This window comes from Lipotes vexillifer, unplaced genomic scaffold (genome assembly GCF_000442215.2).
Source record: "Lipotes vexillifer unplaced genomic scaffold, Lipotes_vexillifer_v1.1 scaffold238, whole genome shotgun sequence".
NCBI classification, from domain to species: Eukaryota; Metazoa; Chordata; class Mammalia; order Artiodactyla; family Lipotidae; genus Lipotes; species Lipotes vexillifer.
In genome coordinates this window covers 1,051,704-1,067,088 of record NW_006785665.1, presented here as the reverse complement: position 1 = coordinate 1,067,088, position 15,385 = coordinate 1,051,704, and the positions used below count along the sequence as shown (strand labels likewise).

Below are 15,385 nucleotides of genomic sequence, written 5' to 3'. Positions count from 1 at the left end.
GTGCACAGCAACGAAGACCCTACACAGCCAAAAAATAAAAACAAAAAATAATAATATTATCTAATATATAGTCTATATTCAAATTTCCCTGTTTCATTAATCTCCTACATAGTTGTTCCCCAACTGCCTCAATACACGATCCAGTCAAAGATCTCAGAATTGCATTCATTCATGGTTTTTAGATTCATTTAATCTAGAATATCACCCCCTGCCTGACCACTTTTCTTGGTCTCTCCTAACACTGACATGTAGAAGAGTTCAGGCCAGTTGTCTTATTGAATGGCCTGTAACACATCTGCCTGTCTCCTCAGGATTAGATTCAGATGAAACATTTAAAAATAATATTAGATAAGTGATGTAGCATAACTTGCCCATTTCTGGTGATCCTAGTTTGATTACTTAGATAAGTTGGTGCTCCTAAGATTTCTCAATGGTAAAAGTATATTTTCCCATTTGAATTAGTGGGAAATCTGTGGGGTGATATTTTGAGACTGGTGAATATCCTGTTGTCCAACAGCTTCCCACCCAATAGTTTTACTATCCATTGATGATCCTGGCCTGAACCACTTACTGCACTGGTGGCTGCAAAATGGCATTTTGGGAAAATTTTCAAACCTGTATTAAAGCTGAAGGGGCAGCATGATGAGGTGAAGGAATTCTATCATTCCTTCTACATCTATTAGCAGGCAATCTTGTAAAGAAGGTCATTTTGTCCCTTTTCTGGAATAGTGCTATGAACTCATGAATTTTTTTCCCCCAATGCAATGCATTATAATCCATTACTGCTTTTAAAAAAATGTTAAAGTTGTCCCAATTTGGCTGGTGGGAGCTTCTACAAGCCAGCTGTGTCCTTTAAAGTGTCAATATCTGTCTTTGAGTGCATCCTTATTTTCTGGCACACACACAAAAATACTCCAGGCTCACCTTGTATTTTCCCTATGTCAGACTTTGACTCAAACATTTCTCTAAGGAGTCCTGGTTCCTTTTAGTAGGAAATGTATTTAGAAACAAGATCTGGATGCTAGGTGCTCATTGCTGCTAAGCTGTCACTGCTTCTAGGCCCTTTCAATGGACAGAGCCAGGAAATAAATTGATTAAGAAATTGTGAGTTCACAATAAAATCTTGTTCAACTCTAACACTACAGGGTCCTTCCTCATCTTCCCCAACTCCATATTTTATCTTCCTTTCCCATAGTGAGAACCTTGTTCACAAACAACAGTAATATATCTACTCATTTGCTCTCTTCTGTAATACATCAAATACTGTTTTCAGAGTTACTACATCAGTAACACTGGCAACAGCAAACTTACTATGTAAAGTTCAGCGTTTCCTTGCAATTCTTTCTGTCCTTAGACTATATCCCACTAAAGGTATACAGCCAGTACTGTGTGTGAAAGTTACTTTGGATTAATTCTTCTTTGTGTTATCAATTTGAAATGCATTTAGGTTACTTTGTTTTTTGGCTGCACCATGCAGCATGTGGGATCTTAGTCTCCCACCAGGGACCGAACCTGCGCCCCCTGCAGTGGAAGCGTGGAGTCTTAGCCACTGTACCGTCAGGGAAGTCCCTAGGTTTCTTTTTATATTTGTCTGTAATTTTACGGTTTGTTTTTTCAGGCTTATTTAATTTTATTTTTTGAATTTGTCAAACATTTACATGGTTGAAAACTCAAAATGCAATTTAAAAGGTATATTCAGAAGTGTCCCTGTCCCTTCATCCCACTCCTCCCCAAGTAACCACTTTCATTTGTTTTTGGTTTTCTGTGTTTCTTCTTGTAAAAACTAAGCAAACACATACAAATACTCTTATTTTCCTTTCTTGCTTCCACAACAGGTAGTATCCTACACCTTTTACACTTCGATTTCTCACTTAATATATCCTCAAAGAAACTCCGTATCAGTTCACAGAAATCTTCCATTTCCTCATCCTTTTCTTTACAATGCAACCCACATTCTTTCACAAATGTTCCTCCTTCCTACACTGCTCCCTATCATCTGCTGTGTTAGTCCTGCCTCTCTGCCAGAGGGCAATGGTTACAGCGTGTTCTTCCTGGTATGCTCTCCAGCACCAGACACAGGATGGGCGCTCTGCAAATACAGGGTGAAAGAGCCTCCTCATCCTAGCCTAGAGGGTGTGTGAGGAAGCAAGGAAAGTTCTGGTGACCTTCCAGACAGCAAAGCTGAAGAGTGGTACCAGCCCACAAATCCCTGCTGTTGGCCTATGGTATTTGTGTGTGTGTGTACACACATATATACATATGTATAGATGTGAGTATACACACACACATATACACACATATGTATATATGTGTGTTTAAAATTAATTGTTAAAAATTTTAAAAATCAGGCAATTTCATATTTAAAAATACAGGTTTCTGGTTTCTCTTGAAAAGGCAGAAGTTCTGGCATCACTGGGGCTTTAGTCTCTTATGGTGACAACTGGCTTAAGCTGGGTGGTATCAGCCCCTTCCAATGGGAGGTCTCTTCATCCTTAGCCCCACCCCACCACAAATGTATAAATGAGGGAAAGGCCGAGAATATCCCTGTTCTGTGATAATAATTATTAAGTTCTTACTAGCTACCAGGTACCATGCTAAACATTTGACATACATTATCTTATTTAACCATCACAAAAGCCTGGTGAGGCAGGTAGTATATCTCCATTCTCAGATGAGTGAACAGAGGTTAAGTAACTGACTTCAAGGTCTGTGTTCCTGAAAAAAAAGCTATATGACCTGGGCCCGTATGTAGATCTAATTGGTCTTTACTGGACTTTCTTTTTTACATACATACGTACACACATGCACACATATACAAACACACATATAATATATACATCTCACATGTGTGCACATATATTATATGATGATATATACATGAGATACAAATACATAATACATATATGCAATACATGTATATAAAGATATATAACACATATGATAGACAGATAGATATAAAAAGTACACTATACATAGGCTGACCTAGGTGTTTTGAGTCTGGGGCAAAGTAATGTTCTTGAATCCCTGCCCAACGTGAGCAGTAGTAACCAGGAAAGAGCTACCTTGCCAGGACCTTAATAAAGTCCACACTCACTGAACCCTGACCTGGTCCTACTGGTCTGGTTTCCCTTATCTGCCAGGGTGGAGCTTTAAGCAGCTTCCTGGCACCCTTACTTTCCAAGGATTCTTCTGCCTCTGGGTAGAATTTTCCCCATGGTCTGAGGCTGGAAGCATAACATCCCTATAGTAAAGAAAAGAGGCCAGTTTGCAGACAATCCTTGCTGACAGAATATGACATAAATGCTCCCTAAGAGCTTATGTAACTGAAGACATTTAGAGGGAAAAAAGGGTACAGATCAAGTAAAAGCAGTGGTTTCAATCAGAACCAGAGTGCAAAGTTAACACTTTAAATGATGTTGCAGAAAAGCGTTGGGCTTGGAAATTGGGGAAATTCAGGTGCTAATTCCAATTCTGTCTCTAATTCACTGTGGGCCACTACCCATTTGACTTCTACACATGTCAATTCTCTCATCTGTAAAAGTAGAGGGCAGAAAATGGAGTGGGAAAGTAGGCAATGTAGCCAGAAAAGGCTCACATCTCAAGTGGATCATTTACTAGCTGAGGAGCAGCATATGAATTACTTAAGGCTCTAACCCTGTGGGTTCAACTCAGCAGGTCTGTGGTATGAATACTGTTTTTATTTCAACAGGCAGTCCAAGTGATTCCTTATTTAGAGGACCGTAACTTTGAGGAACTCTCAAAACAAGTCCCTTAACTTCTTAGTCTATCATCTGTTTTCCCTGGTAGACCTTAAACCCCTTGAGAACAAGGACGGCATCTTACTCATCCTTGTAACACCAGCCAAGGTCCAGCAAAGCGTCTTGTGCGTGGTGGGCACCTGCTCCAAAATGTTTGCTGAAGGAATGTACACGTCCTTTCTTTCTCCCAGAGCTGAGGTGAGGATCAAAGAGGTAATATTTGTTAAGTCCTTTGGAAGTGTAAAGTCCTATGTAAATGGCTCTACTGTGTTTTCTGAAGTCTTGTCCAGGTCCAGATTGGGTGACCTACACTCAACATGTGTCAGAAGTGAGCGGAACAGTACAAGATTGAGTGAGTGAACAATACGTGGAAAAGTGGGAATGACTCCTGGTGTGTTCTAATTCTAGGTAGGGCAGAGCCAGGAAAGCTCTCCTTCGCACTTCCATGAAGGAGTCCTGGAGAACAAGAGGCTTGGGGACTTGTTTGACGATCAGGGCAGACAACTTGGCAGACGGGGTTGTGTGGAGGCAGAGAACTGGTATGCGGACAGGGTAGCACGCGGCCCATGTGGTATCGTCTGGAAAGCACAGCTTTAGGGGTAAAGTATGGGCTCCAGCTCAGGCTCAGCCTTGTCCTCACTGTGTAGTCTCAGGCAAACCACCCAACCTCTCCAAGTCTCAGTTTCTCAATAACAAATGTGGGTAATTCCACTTTCCTCAAAGGGCGACTGGCGGAACCAAATCCCCATCACGGATCCCTCGAAGCTAAAGTGTTCACACTGAAATCAATCTCCCCAGCCCAAGCCTGACACTGGCTCCTGAGCAAATAGTTCCTCCTCAGGAAACAGGGCCACACACAGTTGCTTATGCCAGAAACCTGAGTTATTTTTGACACCCCCTCAAATCTAACCAACCGCCAAGTCCTACTGATATTACCTACTACTATTTTTGGAATCCACTTACTTTTGCCCCTTCCTGTCACATGCTGTTGGAAGACACCTCTCACCTAGAACAACTGGTCTCCTCACATCTCCTCCAGCCTCCACTCCCTTAGAATTCACCCATTCTCTACACACAGTCAGGGGGGTTTCTTCAAAAGATAATTTAGAACACACATCACCCTTCCATGGTTTCCCACTGTGCTTGTATAAAGTTCCAAATCCTCTGCATGGCCTGGCAGGTTCTCATCTCTTGTGCTTACCCCACTGCCCCGCACCTTGCTCACTATACTCCAAACCTAGGGGCCTTCTCTCCCACCTCAGCCAGGCCAACTCACACTCATTCTTCATGGTTCAGCGTAAATGCTTCTTCTCAGAGAAGCTCTCTCCGATACCCAAGAAGCTAAATCTCCCCTGAAATTTCCCTTTGCAATGCCTAACTCAACAGTAACTAGTTATTTGGGTGTTTTCCTGATTGTTTAATGTCTACTTTCCTCACTTAATGATAAACTTCATTGCCTCTTATTCTCTAGAGCACGTAGCAGCTCCAGAACACAGTACATAGTGGACATTCAATAAATACATATTGAAAGATGAAATCAGATAATACACACAAAAGAACTTTATAGACATCAAAATATCGTAAGCACATACTTACCATCAAAAGGAAGTGTTCTGAGTAACCTCCACAACGCGTGTATGTTAGGGTTAAACCCACAGTTTCACAGTTTTAACAAAGGCTAAATGAAGTAGGAAGGTGTTAGCCTCTCCATGCACTTACAGCAGGGAGTGACATCAACCTGGCTGTAAGAACTGGTTAAGCTCCTAAAGTCTTCCGTCTCTCAGATCTCTAGAATCCAATTCTGTACACAAAGCAGCGAAGCACTCACTAAACAAGAAAATGCATGTTAGGATGTGTTGGTAACTACAAAGTAGATCTGGTTGAGGGGATGGCCAAAGGAGGAATCAGAGAGGAGACATTTAACCAGAGGCTGGGGAAGGGTGGAATTCTGATGAGAAGCTGTGCTGTGCAAGGACATGCTAGGGGGGAGGAAACAGCATAAGTAGAGGCACAGAAGGAGGTCAAGAACACAGTGAATTTGGTGAGGCTGTCAGTGCATCACAGGGGAGAAAAGAGGAAAGGGCCAGACAAGAGGAGTGAACAAGAGATAAAACTGAAAAGACATGGGTTCTCATCCTGGTTCTGCCACTTAACAACTGGTGGACATTAGGAAACTCTCTCAAACTCACTGAGTCTCAGTTTCTCCACCTAAAAAATGTGGATAATTCACTTGCCCTGCTCTACCTATCTCATAGAGCTGCTGTGAGAATTAAATGAGACAGGGAATATCAAGGTTTTCAAAACTAAAACGACATATTCATGTTAGGAAGTACAAGGACAGAGGAAAAGGTTAGGGCAGGTTATGGATTTTATTCTTTTTTTTTTTTTTTTTTGCGGTACGCAGGCCTCTCACTGTTGTGACCTCTCCTGTTGCGGAGCACAGGCTCCGGACGCGCAGGCTCAGCGGCCATGGCTCACGGGCCCAGCTGCTCCGCGGCATGTGGGATCTTCCCGGACTGGGGCACAAACCCGTGTCCCCTGCATTGGCAGGCGGACTCTCAACCACTGCGCCACCAGGGAAGCCCGGATTTTATTCTTTACAGAGGGGAGCTGTTGAAGGTTTTCTAGAAGGGAGTGACAGGAGCAGATCTAGTTCCTTAAAAAAGTAAAAATAGAACTACCACACGATCCAGCAATCCCACTACTGGGCATATACCCTGAGAAAACCATAATTCTAAAAGAGTCATGTACCACAATGTTCACTGCAGCTCTATTTACAATAGCCAGGACATGGAAGCAACCTAAGTGTGCATCGACAGATGAATAGCTAAAGAAGATGTGGCACATATATACAATGGAATATTTCTCAGCCATAAAAAGAAACGAAATTATTTGTAGCGAGGTGGATGGACCTAGAGTCTGTCATACAGAGTGAAGTAAGTCAGAAACAGAAAAACAAATACCGTATGCTAACACATATATATGGAATCTAAAAAAAAAAAGGTCATGAAGAACCTAGGGGCAAGACGGGAATAAAGACGCAGACCTACTAGAGAATGGACTTGAGGATATGGGGAGGGGGAAGGGTAAGCTGGAACAAAGTGAGAGAGTGGCATGGACATATATATACTACTGAATGTACAATAGATAGCTAGTGGGAAGCAGCCGCATAGCACAGGGAGATCAGCTCGATGCTCTGTGACCACCTAGAGGGGTGGGATAGGGAGGGTGGGAGGGAGGGATACGCAAGAGGGAAGAGATATGGGGATATATGTATATGTATAACTGATTCACTTTGTTATAAAGCAGAAACTAACACACTATTGTAAAGCAATTATACTCCAATAAAGATGTTTTAAAAAAAAGACAGGTCTGACTGCAGTGAGTAGAGTGGACAAGAAGAGATTAAGGCTGGAGGCCCAGAGAACAGGTGGGGCAGAGATGATGTGTACCTGAATGAGAGCCCAGCTGCTGGGATATAATAGCAAAGGCAGGAGAGAGAGAGACCACTGAGAGTGGCTGCTGGAGGCCGACATGAGGAGTACCTTCCGGCCCTGCACTGTGTAACAGGGAAGCTGCAGAGCACCCGAAATGTGACTAGTCTGAACTGAGACACTGTCAGTACAAAATACACACAAGATTTCAGAGACTAAGTACAAAAAAAAAAAGAATGTAAAATATTAATAATTCTTATATCGATTACATGTTGAAATAACATATTTTGAGTATATTGAGTTAAATGAAATACACATTAAAATTAATTCACCTGTTTCTCTTTACTATTTCTAATGTGGCTACTAGAAAATTTTCAGTTACACTCGAGGCTTGCACTCTATTTCTACTGGACAGCGCTGGTCTGGCCTCCTCTGGCCACAGTACTGCACTGTGCCTTCTCTCCCATGGCAGGGCCTCGTGCCCTTCAGACCAGTCAAAGGAAGCTAGAAATCTGCCCAGACTCACTCATCCCAAGCTCCTTTGTTTCCCACAGCACCTGCTACACGTTTCTGCCAAAGCACTTCGTACATGGGCACCGACTTTTCTCCCTTGTTTGCTGGACTGTGAGTCCCTGAGGGTGCGCCACAGCATCTCTGGAGCCCCAGTGAGGAAGCAGTGAGCCCTGCTCTGGGGGCGGCCGTCTGCAGTGCTAAGCAGAGAACAATGTCACAAGACCCTGGCTGTGCACCCTTCTCTTCACTCAGAACCCAACACCCCACTAGCCTCCCAGGCTCTACCAGCACAGGCATAGATACACATCTGATGTCTACAAGTTGTCACACATCCCTCAGGAAAAGCTCAACGCTCAGGCTATGCCCAGGAATTCAACCCGATATTGAGGAGCGGCGTGGGGGAGTGTGGAGTTAGAACGGGCGAGTGTCCTGGCTCTGTCTCTGATCATTTGTGTGACCGAGGCAAAGTTACTCTCTGTGATCCTCAGTTTTCTCATCCACAAAACTGGAATATTAGCTACCCATCCTGCAGGGCTGTTGTAAGAACTGGTGTAATGTAAGTGAAGTCTCTAGTACAATGTCTGGCACAGAGCAATGCTCAAAAAATGATTGCTATTCTTGTTATTTATGAGACCCTAAGTCAAACATAATTAGTAAGCTACTGCTAAAGCCATCATATCCTGCCTCACAGCAAAAAATAAACAAATTTTGAGTTATCTAATACAGATGCAACCATCTCACAGATCTCCTCTGAAGCAAATGACCTATTGCTATTATATCAGTTGACATTCATTTGCTTTTGTCTAAGTATCCTCCAAACTGCTACCTTTGATAAAAATAACGTGCTTCAGGACAGAAAGAGGAGACCAGACCTGGATACCAGTGCTAATGCTGCCATTCACTAGCTGTGTAATTCCGTGTGTGTCGGGGGGGGGGGGGGTTGGGAGTGTGGCGGTGCACACAGAAAGGGAAATCACGGAGATCATGGAGGCTGCCATAGCAGCAGGGAGGGAACAGGCCAAAGTGGTGAGAGGACAGGACTGACAGTCTAGACATCTGGGTTCTAGACCAAATCTGCCCCTATTTTTTTGTTTACCCTTGAAAAAGGAGAAGAAAATTATATAGAACAAGCAACTAATATGGTACAGGCATTCATTTAATCCTCACAATAACCTGGTGAGGTAGACATTGTTATTTTCCTTAACAGATGAGAAAATGAGATTCGGAGAAGTTAAATAGTTTGCCCAAGAACACAGGTGCTAAATGATAGAGCCAGGAACATGAGCTTAAGTTGGCCTGACCGAAGTCCAGTCTTCCCCTCTCAGCACCTTGACTTCCTCTCCTGCAATGACGGGGCTGGACCACATTATCTCTCGTCCTTTCTCACACTAACGTTGCATGATTCTTTGTCCCTCACCATGTTTCTTTGGCATACCAGGTCTTTGCACCCAGAGGGGGCCCAGGTAGAACTAAATTCATTCGACTGGGAGAAAATAGTAGACACCCTCACCAACAATCATCTAGAAGCACTTCAAGGTCCGCACTGGTAAGGCCCACAAGATAGCTGAGAATATTTTTATTCACTTCCCAGTTTTCACAAAAGCAAAGGCATAAGAAGCAAAGTCTAGAATTCACAAGGTAAAGAATAAGCATCTGTCATAAGGCCCAAGGCTTAGGAGGGTGGAGTGGAAAGGGCCTCCATCTATGGAATGAGGTTTCTTCCTTGCCTACACCATGCCCACTGTGTGACAGTGGACAAGCCACATAACACCTCTAAGTTTCAGCTTTCGTGCTGGTAAAACAGGAAGATCACACTTTGCACTTCTCACAGGGCACTGTGATAACTAAATTATTTGTAAACCAAAAATCACTCTACAGGTATATCTTGTTTTACCTAAAGTTTTCCTGGAAAGATAAGTAAATGTGTCCTGAAGTGAACCCTCCTGAAGGTGATGATACTAATTTAAAAACAAACTTTCAAAAGACTGGGTTTTCTTAAAGCAAGGCATACCTTGCTTTCTACTTTGTAAAAATAGAATTGTTATTCGAGTCAGTTTTTTATTGTTGGCACAAATAAAGGACAAACCAGAAAACAAATAACGCAGAATAACAGCCAATCCAAGAAGTCTCCATTTTGCTTTAAAAAAGTTTTGTCGTTTGTCTCAGAAGATTCACCTTTTTGCTTTACTTTGTTAAGGTGGATTTTAAATTAGTGGTTTCAATTCCCTGCGTTCATAACACAATCATTAGGAAAGTACTTGGTGGCAGAAGAAAGCTAGTCTTCGATTTTAAAACTGCCGAGGTTAAACCGTAAAATGAGTGACTAGCAGAGGTAACTTGAGTTGACGTGGGTTGACAGTAGCACATCTGCTCTTCTTTGCAATCCCTTTGCTACCTCAGGGAGGTGGTTCCCTTTTCTTCAGCTGAGGAACTGCAGGAAGATGCAAATATAGTCATAGCATCTAAGCTACCAACCGTAATGGGGGAGGGGACCCAGAACATCACAGGCTGAGCGTCCCTACTCTCCACATTCTTAGCTAGTGACTTCAGGAAGCCGTGCCCGAGGCAGAGAGAAGAAAGAAGGGTGGGGGTGGGGGCTTCTTCTCCAGCCTGCAACAGGCTCCCTACAAATTCCTGTTCCATCCTCCTAAAAACTTCCTGGAAACTCCCCTCCTTCTGGAAGCCTTCCTCAGTTAACTCTCTAATGATGACCACTCCTATACTTTGCATCCTGCTAGCCCTTAAGCATTTGACTTGTGCTATAAACACATATATCCTTGCCTCCAGATTACTTTAAAAGGGAACTCAAGTATTCTGTGTTTTATCTAATAAAATACTTGTTCTGAAGGAAGGACTCACTGTCTTCTAATTTTGTGTCTCGTTAGCACCTGCATCTCCAGCCACCTGACCTGGTCCCCCCAGCCAATAACCTGAGCTCTACAAGGGATACTTTACAGACATAGTTGGTAGGAAGCTGATAGAAAGCCAGCCAAAGAACATGTGAGTCAACTTCCCTAGTAGCCAGATCCCCGTAGCTCTCGTCGCAGTTTCATCACCAAGTGATCCACTTTGGACCTCTCTGACCCTTACTCCCTCCCCCATGTTGACTGATGGGACCGGGACTGCTGGACCAGCCACTGTTATTAAAACATAAACTTGGCCTAAGACAAATCCAAGCAACAACTCAGGTATATGCCTGCCTGAAAGGAGGTAGAATGGGCAGACCACAAACCAGAACACTCCACTGGCTCTGCCTAGCTGGGTACTTCTCGAGTCTGCTGATCTAGCTCATACACGCAAAGAGAGGAAACCAGCTGCTGCCTTCTCTGTTGGGGGAGATGCCAGGCCATTTTGTGGGAAGACAAGGGTCTTTAGAGCAATGGCTGTTAACCACTTCCAGCAAGTGCTGCTGCCTCTTATACCCTTTCCTACTGAATGAAACCTTTCATACTGGGGTGGGGTGGGGGGCTGCACAACAGTGGAAGAGATATTAAGAACACAAAAATTAAGGAGTTCCCTGGTGGTCCAATGGTTAGGGCTTGGCGCTTTCAATGCCATGGCCCAGGTTCAATCCCTGGTTGGGGAACTAAGATCCTGCAAGCTTCGTGGCACGGTCCAAAAGAAAAAAAAAAGACAAAAATCACTGGCGCTCGGAGATGGAACTATAACCCCCTGTGTAGGTGAACAGAAATGATAAGCATTTGTTCTACACAGCTACATTTTAGAGCACATAATTTGACTCAGTTTACTATCAGGCAGCACAGGGTAGTTTAAATAAAGCATCCCGGGGGCTTGAAGCTCTGGATTATAATCGTAGTTCCAGGCCTTCGTTTCGTTATGAGCAAAGAGTGTGGTGGCATGTGCATGTGGAGGGAGTGACGCGGAGAGGAATGGATGAACCAGATGGTTCCCTGCAGCGCCTTTCCAGGGGCCTGGAAAACATACTCTTTATTCCATCCAGGCACAAATCATATTATAATGAAGTTTTCTTATGTCAACAAGAGACCACCTTGAGCAGGGCAGTAACAGTACTTCAACTTGGAAATCGCCAGCCTCCAAAACATAATCTTTAGGAATCCAACCTGGATGGACCAGGAGAGAAACAATGGCAACTGAGCACTAGTGTTGATTTTATCCAAGCACGTAGTATATACTCAACGAAAATGTGTTGAACGGTGAATGACCGACCTTGAAATTCTAACTCTTCCCAAACTCCAGTGCTCCAAATAGCTTACCCTTGTCCTTTGGCCCAGTCTTCCATGGCTGAAGCCAAGTATTACCTGATCTAGGAAGCTTTCTCATTAACCAGTGCAACTTCTCCAATGACCTTTTTACTATTTACTAAATTCATTTCTGCTGCATTTTGAGTCCATACTCTATCACTTAGCACTTGATTGTTTTCAAATTTTTTCATCCATATTGATCATGTCTCCCTCCAAATAGATAATAAACTTAAGAGCAGAAATCCTGTTATATTCCTTGTTGACAGAGCCCACAGTAACGAGCACAGTGCTAACCATGTACTCTTAGTAAATACTAATTGTGAGGTAACTGATTGATAGATGAGATTCCAGTGATGACTACAATGATGAGAGCTAGCATGTTTCTCAAGCACTTACTGAGACAAGACAGTATGATTAGGAGTGTAGGCTCCTGAGCCCCTCTCTCAGATGTAAATGTTGGTCCTGCCACTTATTAGCTATGTGACCTGACAAGTTACTTAACCTCTCTGTGCCTCAGCTTCCTCATCCTTAAAATGGGGATAGTAATAGTACCCATCTCTTGGAATTGTTGTTAGGACTTAATTATTTAAAATGTAAAACTAAAATGCTTAGGCCAGGGCCTGGTCACAGTAAGAATAATCAATAAATATTAGCCATTCTTATTTATTTAATCCTCACAACCACCCTATGAACTGGTACTATTAATGTTGTGGTTTTATAGTCGGAAGCTGAGACACAGAGAGGTGAAGTAACTTGCTTAATTTCATGCCTCTAGTGAGGGAGATGGAGCTGGTATTTGAATCCAACCAGTTTAACTTCAGAGCCCGTTCTCTGCTAATGCTTTGCTCTCTAGTTAGAGACAGTTTTTACCACCTATTTTACTTTACCATAGATCCTTTTTTTTTTCTTTTTCTTTTTAACTGAAGTAGAGTTGATTTACAATGTTGTGCTAGTTTCTGGTGTACAGTAAAGTGATTCAGATATATATACTGTTTCATGTTCTTTTCCATTATGGTTTATTACAAGATATTGAATATAGTTCCCTGTGCTATATAGTAGGACCTTGCTGTTTATCTATTTTATATATAGTAGTTTGTATCAGCTAATCCCAAACTCCTAATTTATCCTCACCCCGAACCTTGGTAACCATAAGTTTGTTTTTGCCACAGATCACAGATTCAAGATGACAGGGATTGGCTGCTTATTTTTCCATATATGAATTTAGATTCTGCTAACATTTATTAAGCATCTGCTGGTTGGCAGGTGTAGAGCTAAACAATATTTCATTTGATTCTCAGAACTCTGAACATAAGTATTTTACAGATGAGGAAGCTACAGTTCAGAGAAGATAAAGGACTTGCCTGAGGTCCCAAGGTTAGTGATGGCTCGTGCCAGGACTGGAACTCAGATTCCCTGTCTCCAAGTCCAATAGCCAGTCCTCATTAAGCCGGGCTGGCTCTGGGTTTTTCCTGGCACAAGCGTAAAACACAGTGCGGATTACCATTTATACTTCTGCTGGCCAAACACACAGGCTTTGCAATCAGATCCCTGGGTTGGTAATCCTGACGCTGACACTGGCTCTGTGACCTCAGGCAAGATATTTAATCTTTCAACCTCAGGTTTTCCCATCTGTAGCAGAGGTTAGTAACTACTTTGCTGGATTGTTATGAGATTAAACGGTGCATTCCTTACAGCATTTAGCACAGGGTACACAATAAATACCAAAAATGCATGTTACCTTTTACTCTTATCAACACACCATGAGTTGCTCCCTTACATTAGTCTAGCATTTCCTCATGTATTATTTAGGAAGATCCCTTTAAAAATACAGATGTTCGGACTTCCCTGGTGGCTCAGTGGTTAAGAATCTGCCTGCCAATGCAGGGGACACGGGTTCAATCCCTGGTCCAGGAAGATCCCACATGCCGCGGAACAACTAAGCCCGTGCGCCACAACTATTGAGCCTGCGCTCTAGAGCCTGCGAGCCACAACTACTGAGCCCATATGCCACAACTACTGAAGCCTGCGTGCCTAGAGCCCATGCTCCGCAACAAGAGAAGCAACCACAATAAGAAGCCCACTCACCACAATGAAGAGAAGCCCCTGTGCAACACAACTAGAGAAAGCCTGCGCAGCAATGAAGACCCAACAGTGAACACCCAATGCAGGCAAAAATAAATAAATAAATAAATTTATTTATTTTTTTAAAAAAAGACAGATGTTCAAATCAAATGACAGATGGGAAAACTAAGGTCTAGGGACATTAAGCCCCTTACCCAAGGTCAGGAACAGAGTTCATCTCCTAACTTTCGGCATACAACTCTTCACCAGATCTGGCTATCTGCCGCCTCTCTAATGTCCAGAATTTCAGAATATACAACCTCTCGTTCAGTTCCAAAGGAGGGCCTTGTAGTCCTAAGACTATCCTAATTGCCCCTTTAGAGCTTTGGGGATTCACCCTGCCCACCCCGCAAGCAAAAACGGGTGCTGGGCAAGTTGTTCCAAGTGGAAAATTCAACTCCATCCCAGGCGGAAACCCCAAATCTCTGCTGTTCCAGCAGATTTCCAGGACGTGCTGGCTCCCAGAAACCACAATTACAGGCAAGCTCAAGGCAGAGGAGTAATTACGCCCATACCATCGGCTCAGCAGTCTCTTGGCCTCTCCCTCCAGGGCTGACTCCACCTCTCTACCTCTCCCATCCCCCTCACCCAAACCCCAGCTCAACCACTGCTCAGTGGAGAGAGATGCAATGGGAATTTCCATCCTTTCTTTCTTCCAGCCCTGCTCCATTTCCAGAAAACCGAAGAAGGGTGGGGTGAGGGGGGAAAGAAGCCATCTCATGGATATAACTAATGCTGAATGGCAGCAAAAGCTGAAAGTTATTTTCACAGAAAGAGAAGCATTCTTGAGGCCCCTCCCCTCAATCCATCCCCTATTTCCCACAAAGATGACGTCGGGAAGGAATTCTGTGGGTGAGACCCCCAAATGTGAAAATGAAGGGGATCTTGTGGAATAGGAAACAGCAACCTCAATCTCTCCAGACGGAACAAGCTTGGCTGGACAAAGAATGAAAAAAAGATGATATCTAGAAGGCCGAAGGGATCTAGAACTCTAATTCTTATCTCTAAGATCCTAGAAAAGTCTTGTAGGAAATCTACCGCTCCCAGAGTGCCTCCTAATCTTGGCTAACAGGAAAGAACATCAGACCTCGCCTTCTTTTCTAAAATTGCTGCTCTTCTATTCTGAAACATGGGACTGATGTTCCGGTTATTTCAAACTCCAGTACAAGGGTACTTTATGTAGTACCTTCCTTCTCCCTTCCGTTGTCACCGTCCATTGCTTGGGTGGTGGATTTGCTCAGCTTAGCTCTGATGATTGCTCTGGATACACCATTACATAACAGAATGCTGTCCCCTACTGCTGCCAGTGGTCTCAGGGCTGTCCCTACCTCCTGCT

General features: G+C 43.4%; 1 protein-coding gene and 1 non-coding gene across 3 annotated transcripts in view; one reads left to right on the top strand and one right to left on the bottom strand.

The window, feature by feature from the left end:
* Positions 1 to 15,385, bottom strand: part of ARHGEF11 (Rho guanine nucleotide exchange factor 11) — a 114,120-nt gene that overhangs the window by 54,304 nt on the left and 44,431 nt on the right. The gene's annotated exons all lie outside the window — the stretch shown is intronic.
* TRNAE-UUC (transfer RNA glutamic acid (anticodon UUC)) lies at positions 11,220 to 11,291 on the top strand. The gene has a single exon. It is a non-coding gene; the product is annotated as a tRNA-Glu (tRNA).